Consider the following 22943-nt stretch of genomic DNA (forward strand, 5'->3'; position numbering starts at 1 on the left):
TGTTCATAGATCACTCCATGGGACACCCAGAGGAAAGACATAGGGGTGCCTCATCCTTCCCTATAGATAAATCAATCAACTATTTTGAGTTGCTACATGGTCAGCATAAACTTAGACTTTTAGATAACATGAACAAAATGTAAATCAAGGTCTTTGTCCTGGAGAAGTTCAGAGTCTTTGGGGAAAAGTAAGTCTTACGCACAAGAAACAATTAGAAGACAATAAAAGGCAATACCTAGTGAAGCATTGAAGTTGTCCCTTCTCATTATCAGGAAACCCCTTAACCTTAAGATAACCTTAGCTTTGCTTTTCTCATTACAGAGCCCTAAAACAAACAGGAACTGAGGCAAAGAGATTTAAATTAGAAGAGTCACTTAGTACCAATGCTTTTCTTGGAACACAGTGCTTTTCATGTATGTTGTCTCAAGACACTGTAAGACCTTGAAACACAATACTTAAAGGAAATAGGATTCCAGTGGTTTTTCATGGCTATGCTGATACTAGGGAAGGCCTAGGACTCTGGCCAGTGGTGAAATGAGTGGATTAATTTGGAACTCTTTTCTGTCCTCAGCCAGATAGACCTTCTCCAGTCCTCTCTCCATTTCCCAACCTCCTTGCCCAGCACCCTGCTGCTGCCATTGAATCTTAAATCTCCCTTAGGAAGGCGATTATAGAGTTTTCCCTTAGTTACCTGTTTCAGAGTTTAATAAACCTTATTTTTAAAGAGTTAACTTTGAGGTCTATCTTGTGAATTTGCTCCTTAAAGTATGATGAAGGAATATTAGGAAGTCATACAGTTTTATTCTCTATTTCTCTCTCTCTCTCTCTCATACACACACACCCCAAGGACAATTTCTTACCCTGTTTTAAAAGGAAGTTATATTAATTTGAAAGCTTTAAAGAAGGAAATTCCAAAGCCATTTTGGTAACCAAGTCTGGTATTTGTCAGGAAGTTCTTCTTCACAGATAATTTAAATCCTTCTTGTAGCAATATAAAACCATTTCCTCTCATTCTGTTCTGTTTTTCGAGTTAATGAACATTCACATAATGGATTCTATAAATTACTTATTAATCATCTTTCTGTAATTTCTACGTATTCATCTTAAAAATCTAGGATCACTGATTAAATTGAGGCTGTATCTGTATAGAACACACTGATATAAATATTCTTTATCAAAAATATTTTGGCAGTGCAACATGTCTTAGCAATAAAATATTTTTGTAGGCAAATAATGGTGATAGGAAGAAACACTTGCCTGGTGGCTTACACTTGGAAAGCACTTGAACTATCTTGAATTATCTCTGAATGCTAAAAATGTGTGACTTCAAATTCCTTTCCCTCTGGGCTCACATTTGTTGGCCTCAAAGAACTGTACCTTCGTTGAAGCTGTGGCTATGTTCCAATTGAAAAAATAAATACGGATTGAGCCAGAAATCCAGGTAACAAGCACAGGTGACAAGAGCAGAGGGAGGAAGGGTTTGGCTGCTTGTCCTCATGTGCTGTGCAGGACTGCTTTATTAGAACATATTTGAGTATCTCTTTCTAAAACAATTTTTGGCTATTGCATAGACACAGCCATAATACAGGCTTGATTAATGGCAAACATGATGGAATGTATTATAATGCAAGAAGCATCCTGTCTTCAGGCCCTACTATCCTCATTTGTAAAACTTGTCTACTTGATTTCTAAGGCCTTTTCTAGTGGCAACATTTTATAGTTTAATGAACACTAACACATTTTTGCAGAGTAATTTTGCTAGTATTGTTTCAGGTTTTCAACTTTAAAAATAATACTGACAAACATACAAACTCATGGATCTGGGATATCTATGAGTGAGGGGCCCAGTCACTCTGCCCCACAGCCCTACACCCTCCAACTATGGACTCTCTTGCCCCTTTCTCTTCCAAGGGTGAGAACAGGTCTAGGCTGGGCCTAGAGCCTGATCTTGTAGCTTGGAGCCTAGGTCCTGCTCCCCACCTTCTATTCCTCAGCCCTTGAGATGAGCTGCAATTGGGGTCCAGAAGGCTCCCTCCCTGCCCATGAGTCTTCCAGGTCTCCACCCTGCCCTCTCCCAGTACTTACAGCCACCCTTCCTACCCAGCCGACTGCTCAAGTCCAGCTCACAACACACCTTGAACAGAGGGAGAGGCGGGCTCATGGCTTCTCCCTCACACCTGAGGGACAATAGGGCCTCCTCTCCCTTTGTTCCTTGTATTTAATAAAATCTAAAAACAAAAACAAAACAACCAGGAAAATAAAATGCGAGTAGAAACCTGAAACAGACAACACAACATCCTTTAGTCACTGGATTTCAACTTTGCTCATAGCCAAGGTGGTTTGACACAGTATAGCATCTGAGTGGACTGGGACATCAAAAGACCTGAACTTGATTTTCAGCTCTGATACTAACTGGATGACATTGAGCACTCAACCTTGAAGGGCTGGGTTTCCTTATATATAATAATATAAAGGGTTTGACTGGGTAATCTAATTCAACTCAGCAAACTTTATTAGGGCTTTCCTACATTTAAGACTCTTAAATGAGACATGAGGGTAGGGTTAGGGGAAAATACAAAGATAAAGATGTGGAGAAGCACTCAATGAAATACAGATCCAGTGGGAAGAAAGGGTTAAGCATTGTAATAGAAAACATAAGTCACAGAGTTCTAGGAGCACAAAGGAGGTATAATGTGACTTTGAGTTTTCAAGTATTATGATGTTCGCCTAGACCTGAAGAGCCTTTTAAGGAAAGGCAGATTTGGTCTGCATTTTGGACACTGTCGTTAGTGCATACAGTTCACTGCAGCAGCAACTTAGAACCATAGCCTATTATGGTGATTAGGCATGTCCATCTCTCACTGCTAATTGCACTACTCTGCAGGGTATAAGAGAAATGAAAGCATGGGAAGATGGAGTTTTTCCAGTTCAGGGATTGACCTTTAAAAGAATCAGGGCAGAGAGAGGGTAATGAAGCCAGTAGAGGAAACTGGTGTAAATATTTCTGACGTAAGATTGAACTAATTTAGTTTAAATGAGAGGAAGCCCAATCTAAATTAGAGAAAAATATTATCTGAATTATAGGATTTTTTGGTAAAGAAATGCAGTTATATTATTTTCAAGTATATGTGGTAAAGTTGAACTGATTGCTATAAAAGCAGTTCTAAGTTTAAGTGCCATTGGAATCTTCTTTTAATGACCAAACAATTTCTGATTCATTAGGACTATCTTTTGAATGACTGTAGTTCATGTGTTAACCTTTTTAAAATAAAATGACTAATCAAACTATTTAAATTTTGTTCATGTTGGTCCTTTGTTTAATGACTCCCCCTTTTATATAAATAGTTCATAGATAAACTTGAGTCCAATATACTTCTATTTTTCAAAACTTTACAAGTTAATATGGTCTGAACAAAAGCTGTCTTACTGGTTCTTGTCTACTCGAAATGTTATAATTTTATTATGATCATATCTGAAACCTTTATCTCTAAAAAGCTGTCCATAGAAGAGATCTCACAGAGGGAGGCCAGCTGGCTCCTTCAGGCTGTCATACACCGTGTCATAGTGAAGGGCATGACTGGAGAGCTTCTGGAAGCTCTTCTTGGGCACAGAAACATTGACAGCCATTGGGAAGATGGAAATAGAACAAAGTAGTAAGGGGAGGGCCTCACAGTCTGTGTGCTCAAGCTTGGCTAGTGGTCAGGAAAGAAAGAGGTCACATCCAGACAAGAGCTAAGGAGAAACCGAGATGACGGAATTTAAAAAGCATTCTAAATAGGGAAGCGATCCAGATGCAGAAGCCTCTGGGAGCAAGACGCTATGGGGTGGTTTTGTTGAAGAGTATTTGTGAACGTAGGCAACACCACGTGAATTCTCAGGGTCAGCTTTGGAAGCTATCATGGTGCTATTAAAGTGGCAGGAATTATCATGAGCTGACCTTCCGCTCTGCCCCCGCCCCCATCACATGGTCTAAAATATCCCATTTTCTAGTTTGTAGTCCCAGAAGTTTAATCTTATCCACTCACTCTTGGATGATAAGGTTTGGGGGAAGTTGACTCATGCTATTCAGACTCACAAGAGGATGATTTAAGTAAAGGCATGCTAATTAATTAATAATTAGTAAAGCGAGCACTCACTACCTGGCCTAAAAATCCACAGTGGTCATTTCCTCTCTTCTGGCTCACTCTCCTGGAGGTCATCCACCCTCAGGTGCAAAATTACATATCAGAAGGTAGCTCAGTAAGCACTGAAATAAAGCAGAGGAAAATAGGTATTCTTAAAAAATTATTTTGCTGAGGTGAGAATGACTGTAGGTACTGCTCTTTTCATGTGTAAGTTATATTTCTGCCTGTTCTCCAATTACTGGCCATAGGAATATTTTCACAAATCTGTAGTAAAATGAAAAAAAAAAAAATAAAGGAAGTACAACGGACTTACCATAAAACCAGACATACTTAATGTGCTTTCTTCTTTGATTACATCATGTTATTTTTGATGTTAAAAATCTTGATTTTAGTGAATTATAGTACTACGTAAAAAAATTTTTTTGAAGTTGGCAAAATGAAAATACTGGCAACTCTATGACAGGTTCCAATTTTTCCTTTTCTTGGAGGGTGATTTATAGTTCCATGAAATCCCAAAGTCTGAGAACCACTGGTGGAGAAGACTGAAATAAGATCTGTACTATACCAATGGCTTTTAAACTTTTGACTGAGATCCACAGAGCGAAATGCATTATCCTATCAAAAAGTACATGCAACTCACATGTACATAAATATATATATATATACAAATATTTATAATAGAAATAAAAGTTTCCCCAAACAATATTTAACTTTACTTATGCAGTACACCCTCCATTATTCTATCTCACTTGTTAAAAATGTCAGTTGCTAAACAACAATTTGATTTCATGACCCACTAAAGGGTCATAGCCCACAATTTGAAAAACACTGCTCTAGACTCAGAGCCCTCTCCTCCCAGGACATAGCTAAGTAAACACTGACAGGTGTTTCCTTTTTGGATCTCCTTTTCTGGATTCCATTCACATTGCATCCCTCCTGCTGCACATTTTTTGCCCTGGAAAGTTTACAATACAACTGATTACATAAGAACGTTGTGCTAGTCATATCCCTGTCCTTAGGATATTCTCTTGCTACCTTGCTTAGATTGAGAAATATTCTCTACCCTTGTTGGATTTAGAGATCACATGCGTTCTTTTTACAATAGGAATGAAGACAGCAAAGTCCCCTGGTCTCATTAGCTCCACATTTACAAAATACATGTATACTAGGTTATTCTGCAGACTAGTAATTCATGTCTGTTTTAATTGACTCTATTCACTTCAGTTGCAGAGCATGACATTTTAGTTACTACCCAAATTCAAGATTTGGTGAGGGGCAGAAGGGAACATCTTACTCTAGCCTTCAAACACTGAGCAATGTAAGATAGAGTTCAGAAGAAAAAGGCAATTAAAAAAAAAAAAGAATGATTAAAAATAAGTTAATATGTCCAGATATAATTAGTTTGTCTGTGTAAGCCTGCCACCAGAGTAATGAAGAACAGAAAACATACTGGGGGTCTTTTGTAGTCATTATTACTTTCTTTTGGATCATCGGGTTGGTGGCAGTGTAGCAGTGTTATGTGATGGTTCAGAGTGTGCTAGTGGTGCCAGACCATCTGAGATCAAACCCAGCCTCTGTAGTTTTCCATCATAGGCAGGTGCTTCTTATGTCCTGTTTTAAGATGAAGAGACTGAGCTTACCCCAGAGAGGTTAAATGACTTTAGATCAGCTATAAAATGAGAAACAATAAGAGCCCCTACTTCATAGGGCTGCTATGAGGATTAAATGAGTTTAAATATTGACCGTACTTAGCCTGGCCACATGGTCAGCATTTAATACATTTCAGTTATTATTGTAATTATAATACATTACAAACACAGCTAGCTGTTCATAGGCTAGGTTTTTTTAGAATCAAGTCACCTGGATTCAAGTCCTAGCTTTTACTTACTAGTTGTATAATATTGAGAAAATTACTTAATCTTTCTATGTCTCGGTTTCTTTTTAAAAAATTTTTATTGAAGTATGGTTGATTTACAACATGTTAATTTCCACTATACAGCAAAATCATAATGGAAATAATATGTTATACATATATATATATATATATATATACACACACACATACATATATACACTTTCCATTATGGTTTATCATAGGATACAGAATATAGTTCCCTGTGTCTAAACTTCAGTTTCTTCATTAAAAATTTGTCCCATTTGTCTTCATTAAAAAATTGTTCTATTACTACTGCTATTTATTATAGTGTTGTTTAACATTTCATGGATTTAATGATAACCATGCAGTGCCTATTACATAGAACATACATAAATACCAGCTAGCCTATTACATTGAACATACATAAATACTGGCCAGCTAGCCCAAATATGCCCTGTTTTGTATTTATTTGTTTATTCAATACAATCTTTCTTATATATTAATTGAGATCTCGACCTATGCGTCAGAATCTTGGATAAAGTACAGTTTAACAGCACTTTATCTTTTTGTTTTCCTGAAAGAGAATAGCATTCTCCCCCACAACGAATCAAATGAACATGAAACTTTAAATGAAGTTGAAGAATTCACTTCAGTTCAATAACTGTCCTTTTGAATTTCCATTATGTGCTAAGCACAGTATCCTATAAGGCAAATTTCCGCCTGGCAAAGGTTGAAGAAAAGCCAAATTTAAAAGGCTACTATAATTAGAACTTTTGCTAATGGCACTTAAACTGATTAATGTCCAATAGTACCTACTTTACCGAAGCATATTTTTTAGGCAGTTATACATTGATATTAAATTAAACATTCCTTGAATAAATGAGCTTATGTAGCAGTGTTTCCATGTGGCTCTTGGAGTTAATTCTGTAATGATGTGGCCAGTGTATCTGAGGGGCTTCTCCCTTACTGTTTTCTCTGCCTAGAATGTTCTCCCCTCGAATGTTCTCACATGGCTAGCTTTTTTCTCATTCGGAGTAGTTGTTCCTGGCCAGTCTACCTCATGTGGGTCCTTTTCTCAGCCTCTCTCCTCTGCCACCCCACTGCATATTTTTCATGGTACGTATCACTAGTTGCAATAGTACTATTTATTTGTGAGCTGCTTATTGTCTATCTCTCCGTCTAGATCCAAAGCTCCATGAGAGCGGAGACCTTGCCTATACTCTTCACTGTCTGTATTATTTTTCTCTTTAAATTTAGTAGCTTAAAACAACACACATCTATTATCTCACAGTTTCCATGGGTCCAGAGTCCATGCCTGGATTAGCTGGGTCCTCGGCTTTTCTGCCTTGATTAGGCAGAAATCAAGTTGTTGGCGAGGCTATATTCTCATCTAAGACTCTTCCAGCTTATTCAGATTGCTAGCAGAATTCAGTTTCTTGCAGTCATAGGACCTAGGTCTCCTTTTCTTTGTGGGCTGTCAGTTGGCAGGATGCTTTTAGCTTTAGAGGCTGCCCAGGGTTGTAGCCATGAGACTTGCCTAAACATGGTATTTATTTCTTCATGGTCAGCAGGAGAGTCTCTGTCCTCTAGATCTTCTAAGAGATCACCTGATTAGATCAGACCCACCTAGGATAATCTCCTTTTGATTAACTCAGAGTCAACTGACTACGGACCTTAATTATACCCATAAAATCTCTTCGCCTTTGCCACATAATGTAACTTAATCAGAGAAGTGATACCATATTCACAGGGGCTGCTCACCCTCAAGGCGGGGATTATACAGGCAGGTACACCAGGGCTGGGAATCCTGGAGGCCAGCATATAATTCTGCCTCCCACACTGTTGTAGCCCCAGAACCTAGGAGGGCGTATGAACTGAATAGGTATTTAGTATGTACTTGTGAATAAATGAATGAATAAATGCCAATGAAAGAAGGACCAAAAAATCACTAAGTGAATATAAACAGTTGGCTCTGATGTTTGTTTAGAACCCTGTATTGAATTCAAAACAATCATGTGATTTGATTGTCCATTTAGTTTATTTTCCTCATTGAGGTGTTTGTGACTATTCCATGAAGTAAAGGGAAACCAAGGAGTATTTGTTGTATTATGCTGTATGTATGAATTATAAATAAAGTTTCCATAGTATAATCTTGAATAATTATTCTCCCCTACAGTCCTATGCAGACGAAATCATTAAAAGTAAGGATCCTAGAATGGCTTGAACATGGAAACCCAACATGTTGTTAGCAAATCAGGAATCACTGTGATTAGAACTTGGACTTTTGCTATCTGTTGTCCAGCATTTAATACTGCACTGCTTCCCCAGAATCAGAGAAGAAGGAGACATTTTCATTTCTAAGAGAAATGATTTAAAATCAAGTTCAGAAAGATGTTGTCCAGGCCACATCTAAGATATTGCGTTGTGAAATGACCTCTTAAGGAAAAATCAGTAGTCTCGTTATAAGAGACATAAACCACAGGGATGAGGCAGGCATAGGATAGTGTATTAATCTGTTTGGGCAGCTACAACAAAACACACACACAGACTGGGTGGCTTAAAACAGCAGACATTTATTTTCTCACAGTTCTGGAGGACGGAAGCCCACGATCAAGGTGCCAGGAAGTTCTTTTTCTGGTGTGAGTTTTCTTCCTGATTGGTAGACCCCATCGTGGTCCTTCCTCTGTGCCTGCCCTTGGCGGGGGGAGGGTGAGAGCAGACTCTGCTCTCTGTACCTCTTCTTCTTCTCCTTAATTTTTTTTTTGTTTGTTTTTGTTTTTGTTTTTTAGGGCCACATCTGCAGCATATGGAGGTTCCCAGGCTACAGGTCAAATTGGAGGTACAGCTGCTAGCCTACACCATAGCCACAGCAATGCCGGTTCTGAGCTGCAGCTGCAACCTACACCACAGCTCACAGCAATGCCAGATCCTTAACCAAGGTCAGGGATCGAACCCGCAACCTCATGGTTCCTAGTCTGATTCGTTTCCGCTGTGCCACGGGAACTCCTCTCTGTACCTCTTCTTATGAGGACACCAATCCTATCACATTAGGGCCCTGCCATTATGACCTCATTTAACCTAATTACCTCTTTAAAGGTCCCATCTCCAAACAGAGACACATCGGGAGTTAGGACTTCAGCATATGGATTTGGGAGACACAATTTAGTCCATGACAGGCAGCCTAGGAAGTTAGGGGGGAACATAGGGAACCGTTACACAGAGCAAGTAAGAGCCCAGGTTTTGGATTTGGATCACTTGCATCAGGGACAAATCCAATTTTTGTGGACCCTGGAACTTACATATACAATTTTAGAAGCCCTCTTTAAGACAGAAAATATAGAATTAGGTCTGGAGTCTTAGAAGGGGCTCTGAAGCTTAAACATCATTAATTTGGCAGCAAATTCACCTCTACTTGCTGTATAGCCAAGCAAATGACTGTCTCTCTGAACCTCAATTTCCGCAAATGTAAAAATTGAGATAATAATTACTATATTTAAATCATATGGGTGTTGAGAGGATTAAGTTAAATTGCAATTAATAAACTCTCCTTGTTAGCTATTATTACTCTTACCATTATTATTATTGTCACTCTCATCATCATTATTCCGCTCCTTCATTTTACTGGTGAGGAAATAGATGAAAAACTGTTTCGTGCCTTGCCCTATACCATGCAGTCAGTTAGCTGGGAGACTGGCCAGAGTCATCCCTCCTGACTCCAGATCTGTCTCTTTCTATGGCTCTGTAGAGATGGCCTTTTGTGCTTTCCTTCCCCAGTGTTCATACCCCTACAGAGAATATTGACATAATCATAATCTCACCCCTTAATGTCTACTCTATGGTTATTATAGAATGAAAGAGGTCTAAACAGCAGATATTAATTAGATTGAATTTAAGCTTTATCTTCATTTTTATCTACATCTAATGGGGTTGAAGCTTATGAAATAAAAAGCTATATTCATTAAATCTAAATTTTTATCATTTCTAATCAGAAGGCTAAGTTTCCGTCTCCATTTAGGATGAAATGAGGACTTGGAAACAAAGAAGTTTCTATGTAATCTCATCTGGTAGTGATTCGCAAGTTCCCACACGAGCAGATTTTGTCAGGGACATTAGAAGATTTTCCTGGGAAAGGTCTGAGGAATCAGTCCCCAGGGTTCCAACCCGCTCCTTGGAAATACAGACTGGATGACAGAACTTGGCTCTTGTCCTTCCCCCTCACAGCCCCACGTACATGAGAACCTTTCCATGTTTTCTTGACACTGGCTGAACTCTTTCTCAGAGCTGATTTTAACACTTTTCAGGTACAGGTAATGTTGATTCCAACATGCTTGAACTTTTTTTTCAGTGACCCACCACATATATTCTGGCTTGCTCGTCAGGGCTGGGCAGTCTCAGTATGATTGGTATTGGATCCAAAGATGATTGTCCTTAAAATTATTATAGTGTGGAGGATAAGCAACATATGACTCAGGGCTCTAAATCTTTGGCCTATGTGTCTGAATGAAAAAAGAAAATACAACCGTGAAGTAAATATCTTTCTCATTTCTCTCATTTCCAAATGTGACCCAATTAGAGAATTTTTGTGACACTATCAGAACAACCTTTGTAGCAATTTAACAGAATCCACAAATGTCTAGGACATGGATCATTGTGGATTTTCTTGGCTTTGCCACTGGCACCAATAAATATAGGTAAGTTATTTAACTCATAGTTCTTATTTATATACAAATAATAAAATGAGGTTTTTAAGGTTTCTAGAGGAAGAAAATGTCACTCACATACTGGGAGACTATGAATATCTTATGGCTTCTGTTATCATTGTTAATGTGTCTGTCAGAGATAATGTTGCTGATGTTGTATGACTAGGACACCCGTGTCGATTTTTGCTTCAGGATCTTCAGGAGAACACTCCTGGTTTGTCTTCCAGATCTGCTGTTTGTTACACAGCCATGAGCCTATGGTAAAACAGGACAATTAGAGAAGCGTAGTGACAGCCAAGCACGTCTGCCAGGGCATCTCTCTCATTCTCTTCTCCTTCCTTTTGGATGCATAATGGGGGGGGGGGGGCTAGTGGAATCTTTCTCTGGGCTCTGGGCCTTTCCTCACCTCCTGCCTACAAGCCCTGTGCTCTGCTGGATTCAGGCAAGCACATCATCATCCTTCAGCTTCAGGCTCAACATCCCTGCTTATACCTACTCAGTGGCATCCCAGTCTCTTCTTTCTAGTCTAAGTCTCTTTTTTGGACTCATCTCATTCTTCAGGGTATCAGGGCCTAATTTATCTGCCCTATTTTTTTTTTAATACTTTGTCATATCTTAAAGAGTTATTAAGTTGTTACATTCTTGTAGACATAAAAGAAGAAAACACTTGGTCATAGGACTGCCAGTATTTTCTTTATAAACTCTTTGTATAATATAGAAAGATGCAAAGAATGATTTCTTGGTCAAGAACACATCCAAACAATTAAAAAAATATCAAGATACTATCTTCTACCAAGTCTTCTTTCTCATTGGATACCCATCACCATATTAGTTTATATGCTGATATTTGCCATGGGACTGTTTACTTCTCAATATTCATGAGCAGAGTGTTGGGCTCAGGAACAAAATCTTCTCAGACATGAACTTAGAACAGTCATTCTCAATCATATCATTTATTCAACATGTATGTGCCAGGGACTGTTCTAGATGCTTGGGATAAATTAATCAATACTCCACATTGGGGGGTGGGGTGGAATCCCTGCCCTCATGGGGCTTGTTTTTCATTTAACATGCACACACACACATACATATATATATATGGGTTTCTATACCTGCTTGCATCCTCCAGATATCTCTCATTTTGCCTTTGGATGCAGCAGTTTCTGTTGTGTGGGAAAATGGTGTGTCTCCTAACACAGTGAAAGTTATGTCACAGGCTGACTTTTCAAACAAGATGGGCTTGGCAGGATTCTCTGGGACACGCTTCTCCAGAATACCAGCGTGCCACACTTTTCAACTGGAGCAGGATGGTGCCACCAGTTGTGAAATGTTGCAATCCCAGCTCAGGTTTGCATAAGCAACTGTGTGGTCAGCATTACCCAGAGCCACCATGCAGAGTTTTCATTTATTTATTTATTTATTTTTGACAAGACAGACTTTAAAAACAGTTAAATAAAACAAAGTTCACTGTAACATTTCTAAAAGTAGTAACTACTGTTTGACTATTTTCAGTGAAAATAAGAAGTTTAGGAGTAGGCTTTAGATAAAGCATAGAGAATTGATTGCCATTGCTTAGGAGATTTGGAAAGTAAATAATTATGCTTGGATTAAAAGAAGACTATTAACACACACAGGACATGGATCAGCATGAATTGTGTGTGTGTGTGTGTGTGTGTGTGTGTGTGTATCTTAGGGGATAGAGGAAATGTAATTTGTGGGCTACGGAAGTGTAAGATATCCTGTGCTTTCAGAACTGCTAATCTCTCAGATGCTTCCTAAGTGCACAAGGTTGCTCCCTGGGCTGGATTTGAAAATCTCTGAATGCTCCAAAACATTTGTAAAATCACATGGAGACAGTTTACAATTGACTGCAAATCAAAGGAGGCTCTTATATGTTATTTGTTCTGCCAGACACGGGAATGTATTGAATTTGTAAAATCTGCTTTTGATAACTCGTTAATAAAATCTGCCTGGATTACAACCTTCCAAATTTCCATTCTTCCTTCTTACTCCTGTATTAGAGATAGTTAAAACCCTCAGCACTAGGAGTGTGATGGAGGTGTATTTCAACACAGACTGTGATAGCTTTTTGAGTGCACCTGGGCTGTGTTCCTGGTTAGCTCCTCCACAGACCCGGTCTTGACATCAGAACTGATTTCTGTCAGCTCTAATGTGCCTGAAAAATTTCTTTCAAGGCAGTTTCCTCTTCTAACACATCCCAGGGGAATTTCCCCTAGGGGGTGTGAGGCAACATAAGATTGTGACTGTGGTAAGATAGTCCCACGTTGGGAAGAGTTTTGTATGACAAGCAGCACCTTACATCTGTTGTTTTCCTTATATAGGGTGTATTTCACAAGGAATGATCCTGGAACACAACCCAGGACTCTGTCTTAACTCCCCTGCAGTCTTGTACTTCCTCCTCCTCAACGGTGGCAGATCCCGAAACACTTAGTGACATATGGTAGCCTATCTGTGAAGTGTGCTGAACGCAGTACATTTGCTTTCTGACTCTGGAGTATTGTGTTTCATTTTGGGCATCATATTTTTTAAAGGGATATTGACAGACTGGAACTCAGCCACGAGAAACCTTTTTTTGGAACAAGGTAGGAGAAAAAAATAATTACATTCGCGTATGCATAACTAGCACCTGAGCAAAAGAGGGCTCCAAGAATGGTGACAAGTCAGCAAAGTGCTATGAGAAAACCGCTTAAAAAGAACTGGAGGTATTCAGCCTAGAGGGAGCAGTTATTTATTTATTTATTTATTGCAAGGAGGTGGTGGCTGTGATCCAAATATTTGAAAGGCTGTCATGTGAAAATGCAAGTTATTTTTTCTTTTTTCATGTCGTCCCAGTCAGCAGAACTAGAATCAGTATGTGGGATTCATGGGTAAACAGATTTTCATTCTATATAAGGAAGATCATTCTGCTTAATAGAGATGTGCAGTAATGGGATATGTATGTGCAAGCAAAAGATCCAAGATCTGGTAAAGAGAATTCCTATACTGAATAAGTAGTTAGGGCACATCTGTGAAGATTTCTTCCAAGTTAAATATTCTATAATTTTATGAGTTAGGAGTTTCTTGTTCAGCTTTCATTTTGACAGAGGATAACACCTTGAAAGACCCCTCCCCCTTTTTTTCTTCCTATGTCCCTTAATAGGGTAAGATAATCCAGCCAACTAAGCTATTCCATGGTTTTAACAAAGTTGGTCTTACATCAATTTTTTTTTTTTTTAGTTATTTTCCTTTTTGGGGCACATAATCCTGTATTAAGGAAAACATACAACATCAGCTAAGTATCCATGGATCCTCATTATAGTCTGAACCACCTAAGATTTTCACTGAGATTTGGTATCTTGTCACTTCCCGGCTTGTAGAACTAACTCATGGATTTTGCCCACTCACTATCCATTGCCATTCCCTTTCATTTTCTGCCTACCCTACTGCATGCAGTCATGGCATTTCCCTCAGACAAAGCTCCTTGCCTTTCCTAGGCTAAGGTGTGAGGGACTGACCCAAACTTGGCCAATCAGACTCTCTCTCGGGAATTTGAATAAGGAAAACCGTGACACAAGGACCGAGAGAGGTTGGGGCTGGTTGATTTCACTACAGCCCACTGTGAAGGGAAAGTCTTTTAGTTCTTGTTTCCTGGATCCCCATGCAGATGGCAAGTTGAGCTCACAAGTGGTTTGTTATGTAGCCATATTACTTGATTGTTACACAAGGAATTTATATCAGGATTTGGATTGTGACCTTGTTTTCAGTGAGAAGGGAAAATGATATATACTCAGTGTATACAATCAAGCATCTTTTGGGGAGAGATTTCCATGGGCCTTAGGGTATGAGAATTCCTGCTTCCTGAAGTGCTGGAAAGTTAAGGTCAAATGCTGGATGTGTTTCAAGTTCTGAGACAATACCAGCCGATTTCAAAGCTGGTGTTTGTGTGTGCGTGCATATGTGTGTGTACAGAACTGGGGAGGAAAAGCAGTCTCTAAAACTTTGCTTTGAAAGATGCCAAAACACTGAGCCACATATTTGTATGGGAAAGATCTGTGTGTTTGGATGAAACCTGTCTCTTTCATAAACACACGGCTCAGAGAGGCCTGACTCCTCTTGCCCTGCTTTTGAACTTTTGTTCACATTAAGCAATTTCCCTCACCTTGGCTGTTGAACTTCCCTTTGTAGTGACATTCATGAGTACAGTAACCTGGCAAGAAAATGATGGAAAGAAAGGGTGTGTTGGACTAGATTGCATTTTTCCTGAACACTCTGAAATATCAGGATGTATGGAACATGAGTCATCACTTTTTGTTGGAAACTTTATGACCTTTACAGAGTAGGTCAAATTTCTCCCAAGCTGTGCTTCTTCACACCCCGGTGCATGACAGTGAAAGGGCAAATCCTAGGGAGGCAGAAGCATATTCATATTTTTTTTCTTACAATCTGTTACACTTTATTGTTTTTTGACACACTTTGCTTCATGTAGCAGTACTAATGGTGGGGGTTTTAAGGTCAAGTGTGATAGGAGATTTGCCTGGTTGCCTTATGTGACTGTTCAAACTCAGGTAGGGTAAACCTGGAGCCCTGCTAAAATTAGGATGGTGGTGACGGGGAGGAGGGTCTCTCTGGGGACTTGGGAAAATCATTATAGGGGAGGCACCAGAGGGAAAAGGCCACATTCCACATTGTGAATGCGCGCCATTCAGCAAACCAAAACTTGGTGTGATAAACCAGAACAAGAAGGCAAAAGTCCTGCTACAGTGTTCTGATCGAGGGCCGTTTTGTAGAGGGCCACTTGGTTCTATTACTCTGTCATCTCTGAGGGCAGCATAGTTCGACTACTGATGTCAATAGAGAAGAATCTGAACTGTTGAGAAGAGTTTATGTTGCATACACTATACTCTTAAGAATCTGGGAATTGGGGTGTGGGGTGAGGAGCGGTCTTGAAAAATGCACTGAAAAATTAGGTTTGACTAGAGGAACTTGGTCATGGAAGAGCCCAACTGTGTCAGCCCCCATTTTTCATTCTATAGGAATACTTCATCTTTCTAAAATCATTTAGAAATGCAGAAATCTACGAAGTGAATTTTTCTTATCTGAGACTTATACCTTTAAGGTTTTTGACCACTTTTTACTTTAATCTTTCTAAAATGAATTACATACTTCTTTGCTTTCTTAAAAGATTTAGTTAAGATAATATAACATTTCCATTTTTCTGTTTACTGTCAGATGCTTGGCTGTCACTTCTCATGGCTGCCGTTCCTGCCTCTAATGGACTTTTTCCTCATGACTAATTTGCTGCTTTTAAATGGCAATGGCTAAAAATTCAACACGGATAAGCTTGGAGATTTCGATAATATATGTCTTTGAATGGAAGAGAGAAGAAACTCTTAAGGCAAGAGTATGAACTTTAATGAAATGAATTTGGTGACATGCATTGTCTCATCTTGGAGACCTTTAAAGATGCTTCCCAGAGGACCTTTTTTGTCTATCTTTGGTTCTCAGTGGTGTCTTAGACATTTGAAGTTACTAGATAACTGACCCCCAGATAAGTAAGGCCTTTTCTTCAAAGGTTAGAAAAAGAATCAGAGCTATCTGTCGTTCAGTTGGGAGTTGGGGTCGGCTTCAGAGTAGGTGGGAAAATCATTTAAACTCAACAACTTGATCACTGTTCCCATGCTGACTTTCTCTGAGTGAATGCAAAGGAGGCTTCCACAGTGAAGATGTTGTTTCAGCATGAGGAGAAGTGGCAGAAGTTTCCACAGATGCTGCATATTGGGGAAAGGCTAGAAGGGCAGTGTTTGGATGTAACAGACAGAATGGGGAGGAGCCTTCTACAGAGGATGGCTGATGGACTAGATGACCATGATTGAGAGGTAGCACTCTGGGTTTTTAATTGAGCCATCTGTAAAACTGAGTGAGTGACCTGTTCTTTTTAGTGCTGTATTAACCAAGAACTCAAATGCCCTTTAAGATTTACGGCATCTAGAAGCTTGGAAATAGTGCCCTCCCCCCAACACTTTTATTATAGACTGAGGAACCTGAGCGGACAAGAACAAGGCTGTGCCCTAGGATGAGCTGGTCAAGAACCCAGAGTCTGTGACTCCAGAGCCAGTGATATTTTTTCTCATGCCATAATTCTTTTCAATGTAGCATATTGTGAATGCAACCAAAGGTTTTCCACTGGAAGCAAACTTATTGCAAGTTTGTGGATATTAAAATCCTCATGTTAAGATTAGGTGATTTTTCACATTTAAGCAAAAGATGTCAATTGATCATCTATGGTGAATGGCCAAATGATTTAGAAAAGTTGTTTTTATCTTTTTTATCTATCAGTAGATGGCAGGAGATACCATCAAATCAAAATTTAAAAAGGAAAGAAAATGATAGAATTCAGTCTTTGTTCCTTGTATTTCCTGGAAAAATTGGTATCTAGAGTCAGTGTGCTGTTATGTTGGTACTTGGAGAGACAGTAGTTTTGAATATGGATTTGAGTTCAGTTATTAGTTTCCTGATTAATCTGGCAAGATTACAGTTGGTTTAAAACAATAGTCAAGTGTTGGAACTAAATTTATTCTCCCTTGAAGAGACACCTGGAGAAATGATTCATCACTCATGTTGCTAAGATTAATTGGGCTTTATAATTGTGTTAAGTGGATTCACACACCATGTAAAAATCTAGGAGGTTTTTCTATTCTCCTTCTCTTTTTTTCTTCAAGCAGAGAGGAGAGAAAATAGAGCTAGTTAGCTTAAATGTGGGTTAGGGAAATCTATCTAACCCACAATGGTCTTATCTATGATTATGGAGATAGAATGTCACAGTTAAAACCATACTAACCAAGCACAAAAATGTTTTCCACATGCCTTAATGGACTCTGGCACCTAGTGATGATTTTCTGAAGTTAAGACTTCTTTTAGTACTAGAAGTTGAAGTACTAGACCCATGTTTCCCTTATTGGGAGATAAGGGAAACATGGTTTCCCTTATTGGGAGATAATATAAAGGTAAATTGCTGTGGAATTTTCAAGAACTGAAATTTCCCATCTTCAAGTGTGTTGTTCCTTTTTTATCCACTGGTCACCCCTTAATGATAGGGTTCTTCTCTATGATACAAGCATTTGAATCAGCTACTTTATTAGTATTTTTTTTTAACTCTTTCCCTATTTGAAACCTGTATCTTTTTATAATTTTATAATGATTTTTATTTTTTCCATTATAGCTGGTTTACGGTGTTCTGTCACTTTTATACTATACAGCAAGGTGGCCCAATCACACATACATGTATACATTCTTTTTTCTCACATTATTATGCTCTGTCATAAGTGACTAGATATAGTTTCCATTGCTATACAGCAGGATCTCATTGCTTATCCATTCCAAAGGCAACAGTTTGCATCTATTAACCCCAAATTCCCAGTCCATCCCACACCTTCCCCCTACCCTTTACCATATGACCCAGAAATCCCACCCTTGGGCATATATCAAGACAAAACTTTCCTTGAAAAAGACACATGCACCTGCATATTCATTGCAGCACTATTCACAATAGCCAAGACATGGAATCAACCTAAATGTCCATGGACAGATGATTGGATCAAGAAGATGTGGTATATATACACAATGGAATACTACTCACCATAGAAAGAACAAAATAATGCCATTTGCAGCAACATGGATGGAGCTAGAGACTCTCATACTAAGTGAAGTGAGTCAGAAAAAGAAAGACAGATACCACATCACTTATATCTGGAATCTAATGTATGGCACAAAAGAACCTTTCCACATAAAAGAAAATCATGAACATGGAGAACAGACTTGTGAAACTTATATCTTAATTTTAAGGGAAAAATCCTCAATCCATTTATTTATTTATTCCTTTCTTTGATGACAACTTAACTGAAAACGCTCTGTTGGTTAGGAAAGCCAACTGCAAGAACATTTACATGGAGATAACGTCTAACATCAGTCTTGGTTAATGCGGGGCTGGAGGTCATCATGGGCATGGCCCAGAGGGCTTCCCAGGTCAGGAACAGTCAATCCTGGAACGCAGAAATGGAACTGGATTTGTTTTCAGGAGAGCCCTACTTCTTAGCCTGATAAATATCTCCATTAGGAAAAATCGTTTAATCAAAAATATATTATGTCCTCCTTTTTCAAGAAAATCCAAACTGTGGCCCATACCAAAATATCTTGTCAAGGACTACAAAAAGCAATCTGTCCAGCCTTTGTGGTATGTTGTCTGAAATTCCCACACTTGTCAGTCAATCACTGTTACCAAACTTAGTACTGTGCTGTTGAGCTATTGGAGATGCTCAGTTGGGTCAGGGTTATGGTACCTCTAGGTGGAGCATGGAGTAGCGTGAATCCATTTTTACAGAGATTTTGAGTAAATCTAATTTTTTTTTTTTTTAATCTTGTTGTTCAGGAAAATCCCTTCTACACTCCAAAGTGACAGTAAATTACATATTTACCTCATTCACCAGTTGTCTGCCTCTCCTCACTTTCCTTTCTTTTTTTTTTTTTTTGTCTTTTTCTAGGGCTGCAGACGTGGCATACGGAGGTTCCCAGGCTAGGGGTCTAATCAGAGCTGTAGCCACTGGCTTATGCCACAGCCACAGCAATGAGGATCTGAGCCGTGTCTGAGACCCACACCACAAGTCATGGTAATACCAGATCCTTAACCTACTGAGTGAGGCCAGGGATCGAACCTGCAACCTCAGTGTTCTCAGTCGGATTGGTTAACCACTGAGCCATGATGGGAACTCCTCACTTTCCTTTCAAATGATGGGAACTCCTTCACTTTCCTTTCTACCTTCCTGTTTTGTATGTGCCATAATCCACTGAGCTCAATTGCTAAGGATAACCTGTTATACCTCATTGTACTTTCCTCCGTATAAACTTATTTATAACAGAGAATCTTATAAATTATTTCACATATTAAGTTACAAATGTTTAGATACATTTGTAACTTAATACAAATGTATCTAGATGGGATACATCTCTCCTAAATGTATGCTGATTTTAATAGAGTAAAAAACTTTAAAGCCAAAGAAAAATATCTCTAATCAGATAATTGTGAAGCACTATGAAGAGTCTGAGACTTTACCCTACTTGTAAGCCATCGAGTTCCCCTGTCATAGTTTCACTGATGCTGGCAGAAGATATAGGACTCCAGGGTCAGATATAAAGGACAATTTATTACTCACAGTGATATTAGTAGCCAGATATTGGCTCTAATTCTCACAAGGTGGTGTGAAGAAGGCTAGGTGACACTGGCACGTGCAGTGAGTTGTATTACAGTGGAAGAATCCATAAGTTAGTGAACCCAAATCTTTTATAGTGGCAGTAAGCATGTCTGATCTCTTCTGTGGAGAGAGATACCATATATTCCAAGGCCTTTTAGTAAACAAACACACTAGAGAAGATAGTCAAGAATAAAGAAATGCAGAAACCTGAGAGACCCATGCAGATATGTTTCCTAACAATAATTGCAGATCAGTAAGAGGAGTGGGAGAAGTCATTTGAGGAATTTGTTTTTGGAAATTTTTTTTTTTTCCCACTGTACAGCAAGGGGGTCAGGTTATCCTTACATGTATACATTACAATTACATTTTTCCCCCACCCTTTGTTCTGTTGCAACATGAGTATCTAGACATAGTTCTCAATCAATGTTTTTGGAAAATTTTAAGTCTTACTAGAGACAGTCACATACTTTGCTTATGCATGGGTCTGACTTCAGTTTTCTAGGTTATTGTAGAGGGTCAGTTTTCCTACTTTAAGTACAAGCACACCTCGGAGATATTGCAGGTTTAGTTCCAGGCCACTACAAAATACCACAATAAAGTGAGTCACATAGTTTTTTTCGGTTTGTTTTCCCAGTACATATTAAAGTTTTGTTTACGTTGTAGTGTGGTCTATTAACTGCAATAGCGTAATGTCTAAAAACACAATACTTTGTTGCTAAGAAATGCTAACCGTCATCTAAGATTCAGTGAGTTGTAAATTTTGCCTCGGTACTGATGACTGCTGACTGATCAGGGTGGTGGTTGATAAAAGTCAGAGTGGGTGGCAGAGTCTTAAAATAAGACAACAATGAAGTTTGCTACATCGATTAACTTGTCCTGTCATGAACGATTTCTCTGTAGCATGCAATGTTGTTTGATAGCATTTTACCCATAGGGAACTTCTTTTAAAACTGTAGTCAGTCCTCTCAAATCCTACCACTGACTTTCTCAACTAAGTTTATGTAATATTCTAAATCTTTTGTTGTTATTTCAATAATCTTCTCAGCATCTTAACCACGAGTAGATTTCATCTCAAGAAATCACTTTCTTTGCATATCCCTAAGAACAACTCTTAATCCCTTAAACTTTTATCATGAGATTGTGACAATTCAGTCACATCTTTAGGCTCCATTTCTTTTCTTTTGTTTCTTTCTTTTTCTTTTTCTTTTTTTTAATGCTATTTTAGGGCCACACCCACAGCATATGGAGGTTCCCAGGCTATGGGTCAAATCAAGCTGTAGCCGCTCACACCATAGCTCACGGCAATGCCAGATCCTCAACCCACTGAGCAAGACCAGGGATCGAACCTACATCCTTATGGATCCTAGTTGTGTTCGTAAACCACTGAGCCATGAAGGGAATTCCAGGCTCCTGTTCTAATTCTGGTTCTCTTACTATTTCTACCACATCTACAGTTAATTCCTCTACTGAAGTTTTGAAACCCCTCCAAACCATCCATGAGGGTTGGAATCAACTTTTCCAAACGCCTGTTAATTTTTTTTATTAGAATATAGTTGATTTACAGTGTTGTGTCAATTTCTGCTGTACAGCATAGTGACCCAGTCATACATATACATACATTCTTTTTCTCATTCTGTCTTCCATCATGTTCTGTTCCAAGAGATTGGATATAGTTCTCTGTGCTGTACAGTAGGACCTACTTCTTCCCTCCTCCCACTTGGAATGCTGGTATTTTGACCTCTTCGTAGGAATCACAAATGTTCTTAATACCATATAGAATGGTGAATCCTTTCCAAAAAGTTTTCAATTTACTTTGTCCATCTCTATCAGAGGAATCATTATCTATGTCAGCTAGAGTCTTATGAAATGTATTTTATTTATTTATTTTTTATTTATTTATTTTTGTTTTGGCCATGCCTGGAGCATGCAGAAGTTCCTGGGCCAGGGATTGAACCTCAGCCACATCAATGACAATGCCGAATCCTTAACTTCTAGGCCACTAGGGAACTCCGCTAAATAAATGTATTTCTTAAGGAATAAGATTTGAAATTCAAAATTATTCCTTGGTCCATGGGCTACAGTATGGATGTTGCATTAGCAGACAGGAGAATAACATTAATCTCGTTGTACATCTTCATCAGAGCTTTTGGGTGGCCAGGTGCCTTGTCAATGAGCAGTAATATTTTGAAAAGAATCTTTTTTTCTGAGCAGTAGGCTTCAATACTTGGCTGAAAATATTAAGTAAACCATGCTATACACATATTGCTGTCATCTAGGCTTTGTTGTTCCAGGCAGAGTAGATTTAGCGTAATTCTTAAGTGCCCTAGGATTTTCAGAATGGTAAATGTGTATTGGTTTCAACTAAAGTCACCAGCTGCATTAACCCTTAACAAGAGAGTCAGCCTGTCCTTTGAAGCTTTCAAGCCAGACACCAGTTTCTCTTCTCTGGCTATGAAAGTCCTAGATGCCATCTTCTAATATAAGGGCATTTCATCTCCTCTGGAAATCTGTTATTTAGTGTAGCCATCTTCATTAACGATCTCAGCTAGGTCTTTACTTGCTGTTTTACCTTGAACGTTGATGTTATGGAGATGGCATCTTTCCTTAAACCATACACACCAGTTCTACTAGCTTCAAACTTTTCTTCTGAAGTTTCATCACCTCTCTTAGCCTTTACACAACTGGAAAGAGTTAGGACCGTGCTCTGGTTTAGGCTTAGACTTAAGGGAATATTGTGGCTGGTTTGATCTATCCAGATCACTAAAACTTTCTCCATATCAGCAATAAGGCTGTTCCTTTTTTTGGTCATACCTGTGTTCACTGGAGTGGCACTTTTATTTTTTTTGTTTTCAAAACTTTTCCTTTGCAGAAAACAGAACTTGGCTGTTCTCTGCAGAAGGCCTTGCTTTTGTCCTGTCTTGACTTTCAACATGCCTTCTTTCCTAAGCTTAATTGTTTCTAGCTTTTGATTAAAAGTGAGAACCATGTAGCTCTTCCT

The 22943-nt window shown here is 38.8% G+C and overlaps 1 long non-coding RNA gene across 1 annotated transcript in view; it reads left to right on the forward strand.

The window, feature by feature from the left end:
- The first annotated feature begins 12982 nt into the window (after nt 1–12982).
- LOC102167218 (uncharacterized) overlaps nt 12983–22943 on the forward strand; it is a 75637-nt gene continuing 65676 nt past the window's right edge. Inside the window, exon 1 of the long non-coding RNA XR_014829427.1 lies at nt 12983–13303. This is a non-coding gene — a long non-coding RNA (uncharacterized LOC102167218). The remainder of the gene's footprint in view (nt 13304–22943) is intronic.

This window comes from Sus scrofa, chromosome 15 (genome assembly GCF_054392235.1).
Source record: "Sus scrofa isolate SSC_HxYL_T2T_F1_AM1 chromosome 15, Sscrofa_HxYL_maternal_Yorkshire_Landrace_v2.0, whole genome shotgun sequence".
NCBI lineage: Eukaryota > Metazoa > Chordata > Mammalia > Artiodactyla > Suidae > Sus > Sus scrofa.